This window comes from Pan troglodytes, chromosome 20 (assembly GCF_028858775.2).
Source record: "Pan troglodytes isolate AG18354 chromosome 20, NHGRI_mPanTro3-v2.0_pri, whole genome shotgun sequence".
Taxonomy (NCBI): Eukaryota; Metazoa; Chordata; class Mammalia; order Primates; family Hominidae; genus Pan; species Pan troglodytes.
Window position 1 is genome coordinate 60589528 of NC_072418.2, and position 22973 is coordinate 60612500.

The 22973-nt window shown below is 45.0% G+C and overlaps 1 protein-coding gene across 1 annotated transcript in view; it reads left to right on the plus strand.

The window, feature by feature from the left end:
* Nucleotides 1-3740: 3740 nt before the first annotated feature.
* Nucleotides 3741-22973, plus strand: part of ZSCAN4 (zinc finger and SCAN domain containing 4) — a 27952-nt gene continuing 8719 nt past the window's right edge. The window contains exons 1-4 of the mRNA XM_009436554.5: nt 3741-3999; nt 4083-4147; nt 12268-12414; nt 22577-22902. The gene's annotated coding sequence lies outside the window, so the exon portion shown is untranslated. The remainder of the gene's footprint in view (nt 4000-4082; nt 4148-12267; nt 12415-22576; nt 22903-22973) is intronic.

Genomic DNA, 22973 nt, shown 5'->3' on the forward strand with positions numbered 1-22973 from the left:
GGAACCTCTATGAGGAACCCAATCTTGAAGACTGGGGCTAAACACAAAGTGTTTCCCCACCCCTCTACCATGGCCAACATGATGACGGGTCAGTGCACTCTGTGGGAATACCTGTCATTGGCAAGACAACTGAGGTGTGCTATTCTGGATCCCACTTTTAGTCACGTGGCAGGTAGATTTTACCAGGTCACTGCCTCTGTCTACCAGTGCCACTTGTTATGCTTTGACTGTGGTTGATGCCTACCGCCGACATCTTACTTGTCTACCCCACTAGACATGGCACTGCTGAAGCTACTATACAGCACCACAAAACGCTCCTATTCCCTTTGGAGTTCCCGACAACAGCGGTGAACAAAGCTCTCATTTTAGACAAAGCATTCGAGAGAACTTGCGACATTCCAATCAGTCCCAGGCTGCTGGTTTTATAGAATGCTACAATGGCTTACTTAAAACTTAATAGAAATTATGAAATAGCATATGGTCTTATAGATGGGTCTTTTTCCTGCCATTAGACCTTATTATACTAAATTCCCAGCTCTATTCCCTGCCAAAATGCACTGAAAACATCTCCATTAGATTTCATTGCCCTCTGTGGTGACACTTCACATAACAGAGCTTACAAAGATCATATTGAACTAGGCATTCCTCCTGTTCTTCCTCTTTCTGCTATCACTTTTCAGTCCCCATCCTGACTGGAAAGAAAGACAGACTGAGGGTGGATTGTGAGTTATGATCCTCATGAATGAATGCCCCTTTGGCTTCCTGCCAGAGCCATCTGGCACCCTGCTAACGTTGAGTCGCCTAAGGCAGGAGTTTTGCCAAATATTATTGGTTATAAAGGATACTTAATTACAAATGCCCATAATGATCTCACTCAGGAAAGAGAAATCATGGCTCCAAGACCCACAACCACACCGTGTCAATAACAGGCCAGCAAAGACCAAAACTGAATTTGTCTAACAGCATCCTCCACTAAGGAACGCAGGCTCCCCCTACCTCATTGGCAGTTTTGTACACCTGTGTGTGTGTACGCCGTAGGCTCCCCTTCAACTGCCTCACCATGTCACAGCTTATTCAGCTGACTGTAAGCCTTACCATGGCACTCTCCACACACTCTCCACACATCAATCTATTTGGCTGGTCACACCTCAAACCTAAACTTGTTCTCCTGGACTTCTCTTAAAAATGCCAACTCCAGTTATTCAAGATGACCCACTATTATGTCTGACCAAAATGTTCACTGGCAATAATTCATACCAAATACCAAGTCCAAGACTTTAGCCCCTGAGAACTTATTGGTTGTATTTCCCGAAATACCCCTCGCTTCTGAAGTTATTGAGTCCTTAATCTCAGACTTCTCTTAATTTGACTTGCACTACGTGCATTTTGGGGCCAAATATAACCTTTTGTTATCCTGCCAAAAAAAGTTCTGTATTTTGATTGTGATGGTGATTACATGTATCTCCACACGTGATAAAATTGCATAGAACTGGCCAGAAGTGGTGGTTCATGCCTGTAATCCCAGCACTTTGGGAGGCCAAGGCTGGCAGATCACGAGGTCAGGAGTTTGAGACCAGCCTGGTTAACACAGCGAAACCCCGTCTCTACTAAATATACAAAAATTAGCTGGGCATGGCCGGGCCCAGTGGCTCACGCCTGTAATCCCAGCACTTTGGGAGGCTGAGGCGGGTGGATCACGAGGCCAGTAGATCAAGACCATCCTGGCTATCACGGTGAAACCCCATCTCTACTAAAAATACAAAAAATTAGCCGGGTATGGTGGCGGGCGCCTGTAGTCCCAGCTACTCAGGAGGCTGAGGCAGGAGAATGGTGTGAACCCAGGAGGCAGAGCTTGCAGTAAGCTGAGATCATGCCACTGCACTCCAGCCTGGGTGACAGAGCGACACTCTGTCTCAAAAAAAAATTAGCCAGGCATGGTGGCGCGCACTTGTAGTCCCAGCTACTCAGGAGGCTGAGGCAGGAGAATCGCTTGAACCCAGGAAATACAGGTTGCAGTGAGCCAAGATCACCCCATGGCACTCCAGCCTGGGTGACAGAGCGAGACTCTGTCTCAAAAAAAAAAAAAAAAAAAAAAAAGCATAGAACTACACACACACAACGAGTATATAAAATGGTGAGCTCTGAAAGAGGTCTGAGGATTGAACCAATGTGGCATTCCTGGTTTTGGTAATGTACTAAGGTTATATAAGATGCTACTATTGGGCAAAGTAGGTGAAAGGTACTCTGCACTATTGATATGGTTTGGATATCTGTCCTGCCCAAACCTCATGTTGAAATGTAATCTCCAATGTTGGAGGTGGGGCCTGGCAGGAGGTGATTGGCTCATGAGGGTGGTTTCCCCTGAATGGTTTAGCACCACCCTTTTGGTGCTGTCCTCATGATAGTGAGTTCTCACGAGATCTGGTTGTTTGAAAGTGTGTGGCACCTCCAACTTCGCTCTTGCTCCTGATCCCACAACTACATTTGCAACATCCTGCATATCTGTACTTCAAAATAAATTCTTAAAAATTTTTCACTGTTCTGTATATTTCCACAGTGTGTATAGTTCACTGTTCTGTATATTTCTACATCAGAATGTGTAATTTTCGGCTGGGTGTGGTGGTTCACGCCTGTAATCCCAGCACTTTGGGAGGCCGAGGTGGGTGGATCACCTGAGGTCAGGAGTTCGAGACCAGACTGACCAGCATGGTGAAACCCCCTCTCTACCAAAAATACAAAAATTAGCTGGGTGTGGTGGCGGGCACCTGTAATCCCAGCTACTCAGAAGGGTTAGGTTACTCACCACTATACTAATGAGGATGAAGCCTCTTTTTTTTTTTTTTTTTTTTTTGAGATGGAGTCTTGCTCTCGTTGCCCAGGCTGGAATGCAGTGGTGCGATCTCGACTCACTGCAACCTCTGCCTCCTGGGTTCAAGCGATTCTCCTGCCTCAGCCTCCTGAGTAACTGGGATTACAGGCGCCTGCCACCACCCCTGGCTAATTTTTGTACTTTTAGTAGAGACAAGGTTTTGCTATGTTGGCCAGGCTGGTCTCGAACTCCTGGCCTCAGGTGATCTGCCCCCGTCGGCCTCCCAAAGTGCTGGGATTACAAGCGTGAGCCACGATGCCCAGCCAAAGTCTCTTTCTTATAAGGGCCTTAATCATACTCTTAAGGGAGGAGCTGTCATAACAACCTAATCACCTTCTAAAGGCCCCATCTCTTAATCTCATAATACCATTGCATTAGAAATTAAGTTTTAACATGAATTTCCACCAGCCTCAGGGGCTCACACCTGTAATCCCACCACTTTGAGAGGCAGAGGCGAGTGGATCACTTAAGCCCAGCCTGGCCAACATGGTGAAACCCTGTCTCTACTAAAAATACAAAAATTAGCCAGGCATGGTGGCAGACACCTGTAATTCCAGCTGCCTATGAGGCTGAGATGGGAGAATCACTTGAACCTGGGAGGTGGAGGTTGCAGTGAGCTAAGATCACACCACTGTACTCCAGCCAGGGGGACAGAGTGAGACTCCATCTCAATAAATAAATAAATAAAGATAATGTTAGCCCAAACGGTGCCATTTTGTAAACCCCTGCCATTTCATAAACCCTGGACAGAGTGGAAAATTCCACTAGGTCTTTGGCTGTGAGAAACATCCTGCCAGACAAGTCCCAAGCCTAACCACCTGACTGCAGGAAATCCCTCCCTTATCAGCAGCTAACCACAACGCCCCACCCCAGTCTGCAACAAGCCCAGACCTCTCCCGCCTAGACCTATAATTACCCCAATCTGTAAGCAGGGGTGGACTCCAGCGCTAGCTGGTGTGCCCCTCTACAGGCCTTTGTTCAATAAACCTGTTTTGCCATAGAGCCATCTCCATTCCGTTCCTTCTCCCTTCCTTGCTCTCAGTTCTGAAACCCGGGACGAGGCTTGGGTTCACTTGGAGGAATCCCTTTTTGCAACCTGGGAAGCAGTGAGCAGCGGCAGCTCATCCCAGGTGAATTCCCAGATCCTAATTAGACCCTTCACTCCCAGCCCCGTCTTCCTACCACTTTCCCTTTTCTCTCCTTCTTCCACTAGGAAGCTCCAGCAAGGATCACTCCAATTACTGGACATCATATCCAACACCAGTCTCCGATTTCTGGGTGAGTTCCCCTTTCCCCCTCTGGATTCCTCTCATATTTCCAGAAAGCCCAGTGCCAGGTGAGAGAACTCCCCAGTCACCACTGGGTAACCCTGACCTGCCTTCTCAGGGGATGTCCTCAGAATGCTCACTGCTCCAACCCCCAAGGGACTGTGAAAAGCTTCAGGGATGCCCCAGCTCTTCTCCATCCCTCCTCATGATTGGAATCAGGATACTCACCACCCCACACACCTATCTCACCCTCCTGGCCACCAATATGGGGCAGGGCTCCTAAAAACCCCCTCAAGACACCCCTCTCAGATACTCATCCAGAACCTCAAAACCCTGGGCTTGGTGGACTCCATTAAAACCAAACGCCTTATTTTCCTTTGTAATGTGGCTTGGCCCCAATATAAGCTGGACAATGTAGTTGATGGCCGGAAAACAGGACATTGAACTTCCAAATTCAACGTGATCTAAAAAGCTTTCTCCAATGCAATGGTAAATGGTCCGGGGTGCCCTATATTCAGGCCTTTGTTTATCTCTGTTTGTGGTCCTCTCTCTGTCAATCCTGTTCACCCTTTCAAATCCTCCTCTTCAACAAAAGACCCACGAAAACACCTCCTCTTTCGGACAAGCCTTCCTCCTCTGATTTTGACCCAGTCGATGAACCTCTGCCCTTGAACCCCTCCTCACCACCATATCCTCCTCCTTCTCCTTTGGCTCCATCTCCCCCTCTGGCTCCTCCACCCCCTCACCATCATCCTCCATCCTCCCTTCTTTCTCCACTGCATACACAGTCCTGTGCCTAACACCCTCCCACTGAAGGCCATGCCCACATCCAAAACCCTTTCAGAGTCCTTCCCTTGTGGGAGATGGCAGGGGCTGAAGGCATAGTCTGAGTCCATGTTCCCTTTTCCCTAGCTGACCTCTTCCAAATTGAAAAGAGACTCAGCTGTTTTTCCACAGACCCTGCCTCCTTCTGTAAGAGATTTTTGTACATCACTCAATCTTATGACCTAATCTGGCATGACCTTTATGTCATCCTCTCCTCCCCTCTTACCCCTGAGGACAGGGGACATGTCTGGACAGCTGCTCAGGCTCACACTGATGCTCTCCACCACCAAGATGCAGCTCATAACCCAGTTGGGGCCTTGGTTGTCCCCAGAACTGATCCCAGTGGGATTATCAGCCAACTTCCCCAGACAGGTAAAGGCAATATCATAAGATAACATGCCTCCTGGCAGGCATGAATAAAGCCACTCTTAAGGTAGTCAACTATGAAAAGATAAAGGAAATTATTCAAGGCCTTGATGAAAATCCTGCTCTTAACCAGCCTGATCAACACGGTGAAACCCTGCCTCTACTAAAAAATTAGCCGGGCATGGTGGTGCGCCTCTGTAATCCCAGCCACTCAGGAGGCTGAGGCAGGAGAATCACTTGAACCTGGTAGGTGGAGGTTGCAGTGAGCTGAGATCACTCCACTGCAATCCAGCCTGGGTGACAGAGTGAGACTCCATCTCAAAGAAGAAAAAAAAAAAAAAAGGAAAGAAAATCCTGCTCTTTTTCTTTCTCGCCTTTCAGAAGCCATGATTAAATACACCACCTAAAGCCCTCAGGCCAACAAGGGCAGAATCTATCTCCACTTACATTTCATTTCCCAGTCAACCCCTGATATTCAGAAAAAAACTCCAAAGACTGGAAGATGGCCCTCAAAATCTCCAGAGACTTAATCAAAGTGGCCTTCAAAGTCTCTAACAATAGGGAGGAAGAACCGAAAACCCAAAAGTTCAAAAGGTACTAGGCTAAATACCAGGTGCTGGCAGATGCCATACAACAGGGTTCCCAATGCATACAAAAATCCTCAACCTCAGGACAGCCCTCACCAGGAGCCTGTTTTAAGTGCAGCCAACAGGGTCATTGGGCAAAAGCCTGCCCTAATCCCAGGCGGCCCTCAAAACCTTGCCCCATCTGTGGTATCAAGGGACACTGGAAGTCAGACTGTGCTCAGCAAGACGCTTCATCCTGCTTGACCACCTCTAACTCAAACAGGTCCCCCATTCCAGATCCCAGTCTGGCAAGCATTCTTGGCCTGGCCACTGAAGACTGACAGGATCACCCACCACCATCACCACCTTAGAACCCAGGGTAACACTGTCAGTCTCTAGTAAGCTCATGTCTTTCCTATTGGATACTGGGCAACATACTCAGTTCTACCAGAATATTCTGGACCTCTCCTCAGTTCTTCCATCACTATTTTAGGAGTTGATGGAATACCCTCTAAACATAAACAGACTGGCCCCCTATTATGTAACCTAGTCAACACTTGCTTCACCCACTCATTCCCGGTCATCCCTCAATGTCCCACCCCTATTTTGGGACTGAATATATTAATCAATTCCAGTTTTCCATAGAATTTACCCCCTGTCATTCTACCCCTTTTATTTTACTCTGTCAACTGGACGCTTCCCTCTCCTCTCCCTCATCTTCCTTATCCAATTTGCTAGCCTCTGTCAACCCCAAGGTTTGCGATGTTTCCAAGCCAACAATAGCAGCACACCACACCCCAGACAAAATAACCTTTCAAAACCCTTCTACATTCCTTTGTCAGCCCAGTACCTCCTTAGCCCAGCTGGCCTCAGAGACCTCAAACTCATTCGTTGGAAATTCCTGCAAGCCCAAATTCTCAAGCCTGTTAAATCTCTCCACAACACCCCTATCTATCCTGGCCATCTGGAAAACTGATGGGCCCAACTACCTGGATTTTTTATTTATTAACCAGGCAGTGGTGCCCATCCATCTGGTGGCCCCCAACCCCTACACTTTACTTTCCCATATCCCCCCACCTCCACCACTCATTTATCTGTATTGGACTTGAAGGACACCTTTTTTCACCATCCTCTTGGATCCAGCCTCCCAAAGCCTTTTTGCTTTCACCTGGACAGATCCTGATACTCACACATCCACACAGCTAACATGGACTATATTCCCACAGGGGGGCTGGAATAGCCCCTGCTTATTTGGACAGGCCCTCACCAGGGACCTGGCTAAACTTCCCCTTGCTCCTAGCACCCTCCTCCAATACATCAATAACACCCTTCTCTGTAGCCCCTCCCTTAACCTATCTATCCATCCAACACATCATTCAGCTTCTAGACTTTCTCCATTCTTGGGGATATTAGGTCTCACTCACAAAGGCTCAAGTAACCCAACCCCAGGTTACCTACCTGGGACTTATCCTAATCCCTAATATTCAGGCCATACCAACCCAATGGAAGAAGCTAATCTGGGATATGCCCCTTTCTCATACAAAGAACCTCCTTTCCTTCTTGAGCCTTATGGGATACTTCTGGCTATGGATTCCCAACTTGCTGACCAAGCTGCTGTACACCACATCATGTGGGCCCATCCTAGAACACCTGGATCCAGTCTGTACCGTTGACTCCCAGTTCAAAAAACTGAAAAATGCCCTTTCAATGTCGCCAGCACTGGGACTACCCAACCCCAACAAGCCCTTTACTCTGTATGTTCATTCTAACCAAGGCCTTGTTCTTGGGCTACTCTGTCAAACATTCAGCGGTACCCCACAAGCCATTGTATATCTCTCAAAACAACTGAACTCAGTCATCTAAGGTTGGCCACCCTGTTTAAGGATCTTATGTGTGTCTATGCTGTTGGCCTCAGAAGCTCAAAAACTCACCCTCTATCAATACATTACCATTGCACCTTCTCATAACCTACAGGAACTCATGAGTCATTGCTCCCTTCTTTCCCTCCTGCTATCTTACTTACAACAAACACACACCTCCTACATAAACAACCTTCTAATCACCTACCAAAGATGTAAAGTTCTTAACCCAGCCACCCTCTTCCCTATAAGGACCTTTGACTCTGAACTCTCTCACTCCTGCTTGGACTTTTTAGATTCCCTTTCCTTCCCTTTCCGACACATATCAGAGACCCCCTTACAGGGGACACCTACATGGTTCATTGATGGGAGCTCTTTTAAAGAGCCATGTCTTGCAGCAGGCTACACCATCGTTGCCAAACACAAGCTCCTGGAGTCCAATACTGTCGCATCCCCTACCACCTCCTAACAGGCAGAATTAGTCGACCTAACTAGGGCCCTCACCCTAGTAATAGGAAAAAGGGTCAATATTTACACTAACTGTAAGTATGCATACCACATTCTACACTCCCAAGCCTTAATCTCACAGGAAAGAGGTTTTCTTAGTACCAAAGGGACCTGCATAGTAAATGGCAAACTGATACACAGGTTGCTGGAGGTAGCTAAACTACCATTAGAGGCCACCATTATCCATTGCAATGGACACCAGAGAGCTACAGATGCCATAACCAAGGGAAACATTATGGCAGACTCAGCAGCCTGGCAGGTGGCCCACGACATCCCATCACTGTTGTCCATTTTCCCAGCACACATCCCTCATACACCCAGGAGGAACAAGTCAAACTAACACTGGGGCTACCCAAAGGGAAGGCTGATGTTATCTTGACACAAACTCATCTTGCCCAAATCTCAAGAACTCTCTGTTCCCTCCCACATCCACAACCACTTCCATGCTGGTTGTTACCACATACCCCAGTTTTTAAAAACTTACACACACTCCACCACCATGACAACCAACCTTGAATGTTTAACCAGTCTGCCCAGTTTGTGGTCAGACTTCCCCTGAAGGGGCTCTTAAACCACCTCCTTTCTCCACTCATCGGGCATGAGGCCATTTCCCACAAGAGGACTGGCAAGTTGACTTCACCCATATACCCCCTGTAAAAAAAGGAAAGGGCCAACTACAGCCTGCGAAAAATATTTGTGAAACCTCTATCTAATAAATGATGAGTATTCAGAATACGTAAAACATCCCTACAAATAGCATAAACAACACAATTTAAATATAGGCAAAAGTTCAAGACCAGCCTGGGCAACATGGCAAAACACTGTTTCTACAAAAATTAGCTAATAAGCTGGGCATGGTGGTGTGTGCCTATGGCCCCAGCTACTTGGGAGGCTGAGATGGAAGGATCACTGATTCCAGGGAGGTTGAAGCTTCAGTGAGCTATGATCAAATCACTGCACTCCAGCCTGGGCAACAGGGTGAGATATCATAGCTGTAATTCCAACGCTTTGGGGGGCTGAGGCAGGCGGATCACTTGAGGACAGGAGTTCAACATCAGCCTGGCCAACATGGTGAAACCTCGTCTCTAGTAAAAATACAAAAATTATCCGGGAGTGTCCAGGAGTGGTGGCAGGCACCTGTAATGCCAGCTACTCAAGAGGCTGAGGCAGGAGAATTGCTTGAACCTGGGAGGCAGAGGTTGCAGTCAGCTGAGATCGCGCCACTGTACTCCAGCCTGGGCAACAAGAGTGAAACTCCGTCTGCCCTCCGTCTGTCTGCGACAGAGCTAGACTCCATGTCAAAAAAAAAAAAAAAAAGGCAAAATATTTGAACACATTTTTCACTAAAGATGATATATGAATGGTATATAAATGCATGAAAATAAGTTCAGAATTATTACTATTTAAGGAACTACAAATGAAAACCACAATGAGATACCACTACATACTCATTTTGATGAGTAACATTAACCGAATGATCACACCTAGCTGTTGAAGATATGAAATAAACTGGAGCTCTCATACATTGCTGGTGGAAATGCAAAATAAATAAATTTGGAAAACACTGTAGCCGTTATTAAAGTTAGTTGTCCACTTATCATTTGATAAATTAATCTCATTCCTAAGTATAACCTCAAGAGATGGAAACGTGTCCATAGAAATACTTGTATAATCATTCCTCAGTATCCATGGGGGACTGATTCCAGGACCCCCAAGGATACCAAAACCTGAAGATGTTCTGGTCTCTTATATAATATGATGTGGTATTTGCATATAACCTGTGTATATCCTCCCACATAATTTAAATTATAATTTAAATTACTTATAATACCTAATACAATGCAAATGCTGTTTAAATAGTTGCTATACGTTGTCACCTAATACAGTGTAAATGCTGTTTAAATAGTTGCTACACAATAGTTGTAATGTTTAGGGAGTAATGACCCAAAAAAGGTCTGTACATGTTCAGTACAGATGCAATTTTTCTTCCAAATATTCAATTTGCAGTGGGTTGAATCTATAGATGCAGAACCCATGGATATAGAAAGCCAACTGATTTTGCGTGTTATCAACAATTTTCTTCAAAGCTAAAGACTGGAAAACAAAAACAAATGTCTATGCACATCTGAATGGGTAATTGTGTTACATTTATAAATAGAATATTCCTCATAAACGTCAAGGAATGAACTACTGACATAAGGGAAAAAAACATTAATCTGAATCTCAAAAGCATAAGTGAAGGAACCAAACTCAGAAGTCTATATACAGTAAAATTTCTTTCAGATAAAAATCTAGAAATGGTAAAACTCAAGTGGCAAAATGCAAATGAGTGATCCTCAGATCTGGGCCTAGGAGGAAGGGGCTGACTGCAAAGGGCAGAAGAGTACATAGGGTGATGAGAACCTTCTCTATCAGGATTGTGGTAGTGGTTACATGCTGTTTATATTTGTCAGCACTCATCAAATTATACACTGGAAATTGGGGATCATCCTATTTGTATTATACTGCACTAAATTTGTTTAAGGAAAATAATAATACACACCAAAAATATTCATGGCTCAAGAAGTAATATACTTCTGGCTGGGTGCAGTGGCTCAGGTCTGTAATCCCAGCACTTTGGGAGGCCGAGGCAGGTAGATCACCTGAGATCAGGAGTTCAAGACTAGCTTGGCCAACATGACGAAACCCCGTCCCTACTAAACAGGCAAAAATTAGCTAGGCATGGTGGCACGTGCCTGTAATCCCAGCTACTTGGGAGGCTGAGGCAGGAGAATCACTTGAACCCAGAAGACAGAGGTTGCAGTGTGCCAATATCATGCCATTGCACTCCAGCCTGGGCAACAGAGTGAGACTGTGTCTCAAAAAAAAAAAAAAAAAAGAAGTAATATATTCCCAAATTGCTCCAAAAATACTCTTCCTTAATCTTATAAAGAACATCTGCAAAATCCTAGAGTAAATACAATAACTCATGGTCCATTATTAAAATATTTTCGAGACCAGAAACCAAAGGAGGATGGTCACTGTCTGCACATATAGTCAATTATATTGAAAGTCCTATCTCATGCAATTAGGTGAGACAAGAAATATATAATCTGTAAAGAAGAAAGAAAGCTAAGTTCCTCGCCCCCTTAAAATATATCTTAAATGTCATTTTCACTGTAAGTCCTACTATGAACACCTGATTTACTGTTTCACCCCATCCTTACCAACTTTACTTCTCGGCTGTATCCTGCTCTGTAGGACCCATCATTTTCTAATACACTATCAGCCTAATAACGTGGGTGCTTTGCTTACTGCTTACTGTCTGTTTCTATCAACTAAGTCTAAGTTCCATGTAGGCAATTTTCTTTTTAATTTTGTGTGTTGATATACCCCATATAATGAAAAAATGACCCGACCCACAAAAAATATGCAATAATTTTTTTTGAGGGGCAGAGCCTTGCTATGTCATCCAGGCTGGAGTTCAGTGGCATGATCACAGCTAACAGCAGCCTCGAACTCTCAAAATTCTTGGGCTCAAAGGATCCTCCTGCTTCTGCCTCCCAAAGTGCTGGTATTGCAAGTGGGAGCCACTGCACCTGGTCTCAATAAAGAGTTTTTGAAACACTGAAGAAATATGACATACCAATTTCCTATTCATTTTTACCTCTCCAGAAATTCTGTCTAATTCATTCACTGTCTCTACCTTCAAGTTACCTTTGTTCTATCGGATGATTAAAACACACACACACAGCTCTATATTCTGCTACCAAAACCTTCAAAGCAGCCAGGAATCCAGCAGAGCCATATTCTCACCTTCATTCTCTTTCTCCTTAGATCTTGCTGTCCTCTGCTTACCTGCCCTACAGATCAATTTTATTTTTACTTTTTCATTTTTTCCTACATAGGGTGTTCCTCAGCTACTTCTGTCATTCCTATTAGATATCTTTATGATTCACCATTAATAGTTTCAGTAATATACACAATACTCAAATATTCTTCGCAAATAACCTCCATTCTCTTTACAGATGGTCGCTGCAATTACAGGTGAAGTGATAACCACTTCCCAGCAAAAAGGTGAGATCACGGAGTTCCAAATCTTTATCTCAGGTTCAGATGTCCTTTCCACACCTGTACAGATGCCGTCACTCCATCATTCTGACACCAGATGCCAAGTGAGTAATTCATGCTTTTCAAGTAAGTTTCAGGTCCTTAGATGGAAACTATCTCAGAAAATTCAGTATTAATTGTTCTCTGTAAAACATTTCTGGGTTTGGAACACAAAAGAGTTTATATAGCAGGAAGGTCATTTGCTGAGAAAACTAGACACACATCGCATCCTGTCTATATGCCACAGATAAAGGCTTGATGCTACAGACATGTTAAGAACAGTTAGATGACAATGGTGAGCTCTTGGTGCTGTGCAGATACCTAGTGTCTGTGAGACAGGTGCTGATATGTGCATTTCTTCTGTGAAACAGCAGGTTGTGCAAACTGGAATCTGTAATGTCTCCACATTCTGTCATCAGCAGAAGACTCTGAACATTTTTCTACTGTTTAAATGAGTCTCAATTATCCCATTTATAATAATGCAAATTTTACTTACAGATAAATATGGAGGAGTAGAGGAGGGTTGTGAGTTTCAGCCATGAAAAATTCATGGAGCTTAAAAATCCCTAAGTATCTCACCCTGCAAACAGATAATTATATTTCTAAAAGTGTCTTGACATTCTCATTCTCATGTACTCACAGTACTTTTCTCTATCCTCAAAGTTTCTGAATTGCTTCTCTGTTCCTGTCTCCTCTGTTATTCTGCCTCCCTCCTCCCTTCCTTGCCTAGTTTAAGTGGATTTTTAGCAAACAAAAGTGTTGACCAGAGGCTGTGAGTGAAGGGCATTTTTACCTCCCCTGGCCCCCAGTGTAGATTCCTCTTCTGTCTCCACACAATCCTTCAGATCAGGATAAAATTGAGCCTTCATTACTAGTTACTATGATTTTTGAAGAATTGGTATGATTGATTACCACAGCAACGGTGTTTGGACTTTAGAGAAACTTTATTAATGCCCACACTATGTCTACTGACCTACATTTTGTTACTTAAATTCATTTTAAGATTTCTCTTCCAAAAGTTTTCCAGTTATTCTCCTCTTTTGATTCATTGATCCCCTATATTTTTATTTTACCAGTAATTTCATAACTTCTCTTAATATTAAAATATTTTAATGAATATTTGGAATAAACGTATGTGTCTATGGTGAATACTCACTGGGACACACTATCCCCCTCCTTCTTCCACATCCTCAACCTAAGGAAGGAACACTGTCTACAAGTGGTGAGGATCCTTCCAGATAGATTTTCATTAATTTACACAAATTTTGCAAGATCTCCTTTAACTCACCTCTGCTTGACTTACTGCTGAGTAAATTCTTTCTCCATATTCCCTTCATGTAACGTGCTAATCAGTGACCATAAATCACACACGATTGTTACTGGTGAAATCAATGCTTTCAACTCCAACACGTCTGTCTCCACAGGTTGATGTATATATTTATCAACAGGGAGTTTTCTCCTCCCAAAAGTAATGCCATTTGCTCTATTTATTCAATGGCATAAGTGGTTTACTGTAATAAAAACTACTAAACTATAATCACAAAAAGGAAAACTTTTTATTTTTATAAAGCCTAAATAAAATGTGCCAGAAACAAAAATTAGAGATTCTTTAAAAATCCTATTGAGGTAAAAGTGAGTGATAAAAGTAGACCTGTATAAATACAAGTCTGTGAATATTCTGTACTCAGAATTTTGACATCTTCAAGTGTTTTAGCTTACTTTAAAGAACTACCATGCTGGGCGCGGTGGCTCATGCCTGTAACCCCAGCACTTTGGGAGGCTGAGGTGGGCAGAAAATCTGAGGTTAGGAGTTCAAGACCAGCCTGGCCAACATGATAAAACCCGTCTGTACTAAAAATAAAAAAATTAGCTGGATGTGGTGGTGCATGCCTGTAGTCCCAGCTACTCAGGAGGCTGAAGCAGGGGAATCACTTGAACCTGGAAGGCAGAGGCTGCAGTGAGCTGAGATTGCACCACTACACTCCAGCCTGGCCAACAGAGCGAGACTCTGTCTCAAAAAAAAAAAAAGGAAAAGAAAAAAAGAACTGCCAATTGTAAATTTGTAAATCATGTTTAATTATGGTTTATGATAGAAAATAAAAGAAACATAAAATTTCTTCCAGAAGAATTTAACCCATAACAAATTTGAGCAAAGTAATACAAGCTACAATTAAAATAAGTCATTTCAATTTCATTTGAATGTGAGCCAAACATTTTATGTTTTTATTTTTTTCTCAGGATTATATCTTTTTATATGTTGTATTTTTTTCTTTTATCTGGCTATTAACAATAGTAAAGTGATTGATAACTTTCTCTTTTACATTCTATGTATTTAAATATCTTATTTAGATTGTTTTAATTTGCAATTATTTTTCATTAATATTTCATTTTATTAAAAATTGACTTTTTTCAGTGTTTACATATTAACGGCTTACCTATCCAAGATTGTAAAAATATACAAATATTTTTACCACTGAGAGATTTGGTTTTTTGTTTGTCTGTTTTTGTTTTTTGAGAGGGAGTCTCACTCTATTGCCCAGACTGGAGTGCAGTGGCACAATCTCAGCTCACTGCAGCCTCTTCCTCCTGGTTCAAGTGATTCTCCCGCCTCAACCTCCCATGAAACTGGGACTACAGGCTTGAGCCACCACGCCCAGCTAATTTTCGTATTTTTAATAGAGATGGGTTTCACCATGTTGGCCAGGCTGGTCTTGAACTACTGACCTCAAGTGATCCACCTGCCTTGGCCTCCCAAAGTGTTGAGATTACAGGCGTGAGTCACTACACCCAGCCTAAGATTATGCTTTACTTTGGGTTTTTTTTTGTTGTTGTTGTTTAACAGGCTGTCATTTGTCACCCAGGCTGGAGTAGAGTGGCACGATCTCAGCTCACTGCAGCCTCAACCTCCTGGGTTCAAGAGATCCTCCTGCCTCAGCCCCTTTTCTGCCCCCCACCGCCCACCCCCAATAGCTGGAACTACGGACATACCACCACTCCCAGCTAATTTTTGTACTTTTTGTAGAGACTGGATTTCACCATGTTTTCCAGGCTGTCTCCAACTCCTGAACTCAAGTGATCCGCCCGCCTCAGCCTCCCACAGTGCTGGGATTACAGGCCCCTGAAATCATGTGATCCGCCCGCCTCAGCCTCCCACAGTGCTGGGATTACAGGCGTGAGCCACCGCACCCGGGATTGTTATTCTTCACTTTGAATCCCACATGTTATTTAAAGCTAAGACCTGAGGCAAAAAAAAAATCACTTCTATATTTCAGCTAATACTATTTTATTACTAGGTAATAAGTCCCAATATTTACATTTATGTACACATACACACACATTTCCTTTCTATACCATTAAGATAATGGTAGACCTTTATGTCAGGAAAATGCTATAGGCTGGGCGCGAGTGGCTCACGCCTGTAATCCCAGCACTTTGGGAGGCCGAGGCGGGAGGATCGCTTGAGCCTAGGAGTTCGAGGCCAGTCTGGACAACGTGGTAAAACCATGTCTCAAAAAAAAAAAAAAAAAATTAGCTGGGCGTGGTATCATGAGCCTGTAATCCCAGCTACTTTCAGCTACTCGGGAGGCTGAGGTGGGAGGATTTCTTGAGCCTGGGAGGCAAAGGTTGCAGTGAGCCCAGATCCCACCACTGTACTGCAGCCTGGGTGACAGAGTGACAACCTGTCTCAAAAAAAAAAAAAAAAAAGCCATTGGTAATTGAATTTGTCTTTATTGAACAAATCCTCTTCATTGCATGCTTTAAATTTTGATTTGTTTAAATTTTATTGAATTTTAATAAAACGATTTTGAAATTACTAGCGAAGCCCAGGCGCTGTGGCTCACGCCTGTAATCCCACCACTGTGGGAGGCCAAGGCGGGTGGATCACCTGACGTCAAGAGTTCGAGACCAGCCTGACCAACATGGTGAAACCCCGTCTCTACTAAAAATACCAATTAAAAAACAATTAGCCGGGCTAGCTGAAGGCACCTGTAGTCCCAGCTACTCAGGAGGCTGAGGCAGAAGAATGGCTTGAACCCGGGAGGCGGAGATTGCAGTAAGCCGAGATCGTGCCATTGCACTACAGCCTGGGCGACAGAGAGAGTCTCCGTCAAAAAAGAAAAAGAAGAGAAAAGAAAAAGAGAAAGGAAGGAAGGAAGGGAGGAAGGTAGGAAGGGAGGACGGGAGGAAGGGAGGAAGGGAGGAAGGGAGGGAGGGAAAAGAAATTCCTGGGCAGATGAAGGTGAGGGGTCGGGGTCGGGCGCGGCGATGCCGCAGCTGCAGGGCTCGGTGGACTCGGCGAGCAAGAGCCCCAGGGCGCTGCTGGCGGCGGGCGAGGAGCTGGGGCGCGGCGGGGGGCGGCTCTAGGCGCTGTGGCCGCTCAGCGTCTGGGACCCAGCGCCGCCCCGGTCAGGGAATCCTTGGTGTTCCCGCCCCGCAGCACCCGGGGCGGGGGAGGAGTCGGCGCGGTCGTGCGGCCGTGGAGGACAGCGAGACCCGGGGGCTGCGGCTGCCGGCCGAGGGGCCGCTGGGACAGTGAGAAGCAGCGGCGGGAGCTGGTCACGGGGCAGGGAGCGCTCAGCGGTAAAGACGGCTTCATCTGACTCCAGGGCTGGCAGGCGGCCCGGATGGCATGCCGTCTCCTGCGGAGAATTCCAATTTCCCCCTAAGTCGCTCAACAAGCGAGAAGGTTTTGGGATTCGGATTCAGTGGGGCAAGCGAAGCCGCCTTTCCTTCTTAAACAGATGGAATCCCTGGTCCACAAACGTACCCTGTGCCAATTTCATACAACACGCTATGGCTGCTGCGGATGAGAACACAGCAACTCTGCCAGATGGAAAGCTTCAAGGCTCTGTGAATCCAAGGTCAAAAACGCCAAAAAGGAAAGTCCTTTTCCAGGACAAGCGCACGCGTGCTGGTCGTGGAGCGCCCCCTCCTCATGGAGACCGGCCTGGGATTGATGTCCTTCATTAACAATGAGGCTAGACTGGGCTATTCCATGACTGACCAGGGGCAAAATAGGCTTTTAGCCAGCGGCATTCTGGGAGCTCTCCCCACTAAGAAGGCCAAGGGATGTGGGGTCTGAGAGCCCGGCAGTCCTCATGCAAAGCCGCTGCTGGCTGGAAGCATAGGGGTCTTTTACCTTTTGGGATCTCTGCACGATTAGAATAGTAAAGTGCATAGTAATTGGATATTGCACTCTGCTAATGCAAGCTACAGACAAAAGCGAAAAGAATCTAGCTGCCACTGTGCTGCTAGGATTCCATTTTCTGTAACTTCAGTTCTGATACTTTTCCTGGAGTGTATCTACTTGGCTTCTGGCGGTTCTTCCCATCCCAGCCACTCCAGCAGGCTAAATCCCGCAGCACACCCCTTACCATTTGTGTAGGCTGCTAAATACAGGGAGGCACCTGGTATCTCCAGTGTCTGCAGACACAAATACGTTTACACTTGGTGTCAAATTTTGTATTTTAAATTTTAATACTTATTTTTTTTAAAGCTCATACAAAAGCAGCCAGCAGACAGGTTCACTGACATCAATCTGCACCTGTCAGCTCCTGGGTGAATCATTGTTCTTTTGTAAATGTGTGTTTGACCTAAAGTCACCCTTTTTCTAAAATTAATCCAAGGCCGGGCGCGGTGGCTCACTCCTGTAATCCCAACACTTTGGGAGGCTGAGGCGGGTGGATCACCAGATCAGGAGTTCGAGACCAGCCTGACCAAAATGGAGAAACCCCATCTCTACTAAAAATACAAAATAAGCTGGGCAGCCCACGTCAGTAATCCCAGCTACTCCGGAGGCTGAGGCAGGAGAATTGCTTGAACCCGGGAGGTGGAGGTTGTGGTAAGCCGAGATCGTGCCACTGCACTCCAGCCTGGGCAACAAGAGTGAAACTCCGTCTCAATAATAATACTGATACTTAAAATATCTTTGCGAGGCCCAAGTAAGTTTACAGAAAATCATCTTAGGACAATTTTTTAATTTGAGAAAGTCACTTTGGCAGTTCTTTGCACACAATTTTGACAAGTGTATGTATTATAAGTTGTATTGTATTCATATTTAAAAGGGAATTGGGTAGTTTGCCTTTTGAAGAATGCACTTTTTAAAAAGGAACCATATCAGATCCTCAGGAAGCAGCCGATGCCTGCCATGGTTCCTACAGGTCCCGTACAGACTCGGGGCTTTGTCCAAGTCTCCACTAAACATGCTAAGCTTCGATGCGCCCTGGAGAATTTCCACGGGGTGATCCACGCACCTCCGTGAGATCCTGCAGCTTGCTTGTATGACTGGAAGCATTGGATAAGCTTCGCGTGCTGGCTCTCCAGTTCTTTCCTTCTCTTTACGACTGTTGTAGCTTTTAGCTAATGGAGTGGTGCGGTCCAAGTGCGGCCACCTACGGGAGGTGCAGGGCTGCCTCGGAAGCTGGCAGGGGACCCCAGTCTTTGCGTTCATAAAGACATTTAGAACCGGATGAATGTTGTTCCTTTTTTGAAGTTGTTATTAAAGTAGGTGCAACAACCAAAAATAAATAAATAATAAATAAATTGACTAAATATTTTTTCTCAAAAAAAAAAAAAAAGAAAGAAAGAAAAGAAAGTCACCAGGTGTGGTGGCTCACGCCTGTAATCCCAGCACCTGGGGAGGCTGAGGTGGGCGGATCACCTGAGATCAGGAGTTTGAGACTATCCTGGCCAACATGGTGAAACCCCGTCTCTACTAAAATACAAAAATTAGCCGGGTGTGGTGGCGCATGCCTTTAATCACAGCTACTCCGGGTGCGGAAGTTGCAGTGAGCCAAGATCGCGCCACTGCACTCCAGCCTGGGCGACAGAGCAAGACTTTGTCTGGAAAAAAATAGAAAGTTAACAGTTTTGTTTATTTTCCTACCAGGTTTTTATTATTATTATTATTATTCTAATTGAAATCACTGTTTCCTACATACTGAGGCGGATTGGCTTTGTCTTCTTGGAAACAAAGGTTATTTTCCTCACTCACACTGGAGCGGGGATACTCACCAGACACAAGTTGAGATGATGCTGGATGTAAACGGGTCATCTATTTTTACCAAAGGCAGCACTACCTGCCTTCCCAATTGATCAGAAAAGCATTTGATAGTTGTCTTTGTAATATCCTTATTTGATTAAATTACTATGTGGATTTCACATTTATTTTTATTGTTTTGTGCCTGTTTATTCTATGCCTAAGTTGGGGTATCACCAGGTCATTTCCTCCACCATCTGTGTTTCCCCAAGGATAAATCTTCCTGCTCATGCCCTTCACTCCTCCATTAGCCCATTCCCTAGAAAGCTGCTGGTTTTACACAGTGGCTGTGTGTCTTTGCCTTCTTAATGTAGCATTCAGAGTCCCACTCTGGAGCCAGGTATCAAATCCTAGCCCAGCCACTTACAGGCCATGTAGCACTGGCCAAGGTACTGAACTTCTCTGTGCCTCTGTTACTTTGATGTTAAAATGGAGTTATTTAGGATCTACTTTACAGGACTGTTGTGATGGAAATGGGTTAACGTACAGAAAGCACTGAGAACAGAGTCAAATATGCCCTGACTGCTTAAAGGTTAGTTATTATGATCCCTGATGCTCTTACTACTCTTACTGATATCATCATGCCTCAGGTCTAACTGCTCCCAGAGTTACACACCAGCATGTCCAACAGCTGGCTGTATATCTGAACTCAAAAATCCAATAACCTCCTCCAAACAGAAATTGCCAGCTTTTCCCCCAAAGCTTTTCCTTACAGCTCCTTACAGAGCTCAAGGAACTCCTTGAGACTGCAGAAGCAGACAGGAAATGCTTTCAACCCACCACAAATTAACAACTGGCCTCCAGTGGTACTCACATTGTCTACGTTTTTCATTGTTTTTTGTTTGTTTGTTTGTTTTTGAGACGGAGTCTCACTCTGTCGCCCAGGCTGGAGAGCAGTGGTGCGATCTTGGCTCACTGCAACCTCGGCCTCCCAGGTTCAAGTGATTCTCCTGCCTCAGGCTCCCGAGTACTTGGGATTACAGGCGCCTGCCACCATGCCTGGCTAATTTTTGTATTTTTTTAGTAGAGACGAGGTTTCACCATGTTGGCCAGGCTGGTCTCAAACTCCTGACCTCAGGTGATCCACCCGCCTCGGCCTCCCAAAGTGCTGGGATTACAGGCATGAGCCACTGCGCCCAGCCCATTTTTCATTGTTGTAGCAGAGAAGTATCCCTGCTTCCATCAAGAGCCAATTTTCCTGTCACAGTTGGTTTAATGACATAGTTGGTGACAGGACCTAAACCACCAGTGGAAAATTGGCTCTTGATGGGAGCAGGGATACTTCTCTGTATGGAGTATATGTGGATGAAACTCCTTGGAGAAATGGACTAGTACACAGTCTTATAATGTGAGGATTCAGAACATAATTCCTAATGCGGGGAAGTCAAGCAGACATTTCATCAGCGGAGTACCAGGAGATTCAAACTCTGTACCCAACAGTGATAGGGGGACAATCTAAGCCCCAAGAGGCTGCATGCCTGATGGAGCAGATGAAACACATGGCTGTAATTAGCTCCCACCCCTTCGATACGTTCTCAACTCCACCAAAGCCTCAGCCTGTATGAGGGTGGAAAGTGGGGAGGGAGAGTGCAGGGAAGAAGGCACAGCTTCCACCACACTAGGTGACCAGGCGCTTCTCACCATTTTAACTCCTCCATCTCTCTCAAGCCTCATGTTAAGTCTATCAAACATCATATGCTTTCTCAATATAAAATATGCACCAATTTCTCCCTTTCCACTGATATAATCCTAGTCTCAACCCCTGTCATCTTTTTGATGGATTAGGAATGCCTTCTCTGGGTCCCGGGCCCCCTCTGTTTCACCAGCCTGGAATTGGCACAGAAGGAGACACAGCATTAGCCTTGCCCTCTGCCACCCTTGTAATTCATAAATCTCTGAAAACTTAAAAGTTTGAGCAAAAGTTTGTCATGTTTCTATGAGTAATTTATAATAAAACTTGATCAGAATTTGTGAGACTAACGTTTGTCTTTATATTTTCCTTCTTTTTTTTTTTTTTTTTTTTGAGACACAGTCTCGCTCTGTCGTCCAGGCTGGAGTGCCGTGGCGTAATCTCGGCTCACTGCAACCTCTGCCTCCTGGATTCAAACAATTCTTCTGCCTCAGCCTCCTGAGTAGCTGGGATTACAGGCGCATGCTACCACGCCCAGATAATTTTTGTATTTTTAATAGAAACCGGGTTTCACCATGTTGGTCAGGCTGGTCTCAAACTCCTGACCTCATGATCCACCTGCCTCGGCCTCCCAAAGTGCTGGGATTACAGGCGCGAGCCACCACACCCGGCCTGTCTTTATATTTTCATTTAATGTGGACCTTGTTACATTTTACCGCAGATTTTGTATTTTTTTGTGTGTTTGTTTGTTTGTTGGTTTTTGAGACAGTCTACCTCTGTCGCCCAGGCTGCAGTGCAGTGGCACAATCTCAGCTCACTGCAACCTCCGCCTCTGTGGTTCAAGCAATTCTTCTGCTCAGCCTCCTGAATAGCTGGGACTACAGGCACAAGCCACTACGCCTGGCTAATTTTTGCATTTTTAGTAGAGATGGGGTTTCACCATATTGGCCAGGCTGGTCTCGAACTCTTGACCTCGTGATCCGCCCACCTCGGCCTCCAAAAGTGCTGGGATTACAGGCATGGGTTTTTTTTTGTTCGTTTTGTTTTGTTTTTTTTTAGAGACTTGGTCTCCTTCCATTTCCCAGGCCAGAGTTCAGTGGGGCGGTCATAATCCACTGTAGCCATGAACTCCCTGGCTCAAACAAGCTACACAGACATGCCACCATGCCTGGCTAACATTTTTAACATTATTTTTGGTAGAGACAGGGTCTTGCTTTGTTGCTCAGGCTAGGGATTCACAGAGTCTTGCTCTGTCTCCCAGGCTGGAATGCAGTGGCGCAATCTTGGCTCACTGTAGCCTCTGCCTCCCAGGTTCAAGTAATTCTCCTGCCTCAGCCTCCCAAGTAGCTGGGATTACAGGTGCCCACCACCATGCCCGGCTAATTTTTGTATTTTTATTAGAGAAAGGGTTTCACCATGTTGGCCAGGCTGGTCTTGAACTCCTGATCTCAGGTGATCTGCCTGCCTCAGCCTCCCAAAGTGCTGAGATTACAGGTGTGAGCCACTGCACCTAGCCTGCAGAAATATTAATGTGTTTGTTTATGACCTGTTGACCCAGGACCAGTGATGGTATAGAACACTGTATTAGAGACATGGAGCTGGGGCTGGATGAAGATTCCATCAGTAATTCAATCAACAGACAAGTGTTATCCAATCACGTCTTTAAATCAATCACTGACATGGAGCTGGGGCTGGATGAAGATTCCATCAGTAATTCAATCAACAGACAAGTGTTATCCAATCACGTCTTTAAATCAATCACTGATCCCAGCCCCTATAAAAGGGAGCAGCCTTAGGAGGCACATCAGATAAACCCAGTGTGGAAAGCTAGTCACACATCAGCTCAGTGTTCGGCCCGGGATTACCCAGTCAACCAAGAAGGAGGTAAGCTTCCATAATGGAAGGAAAATTTTGTGTCTTTGAGTGTGTATACATTTTGTGTCTTTGAGTGTGTA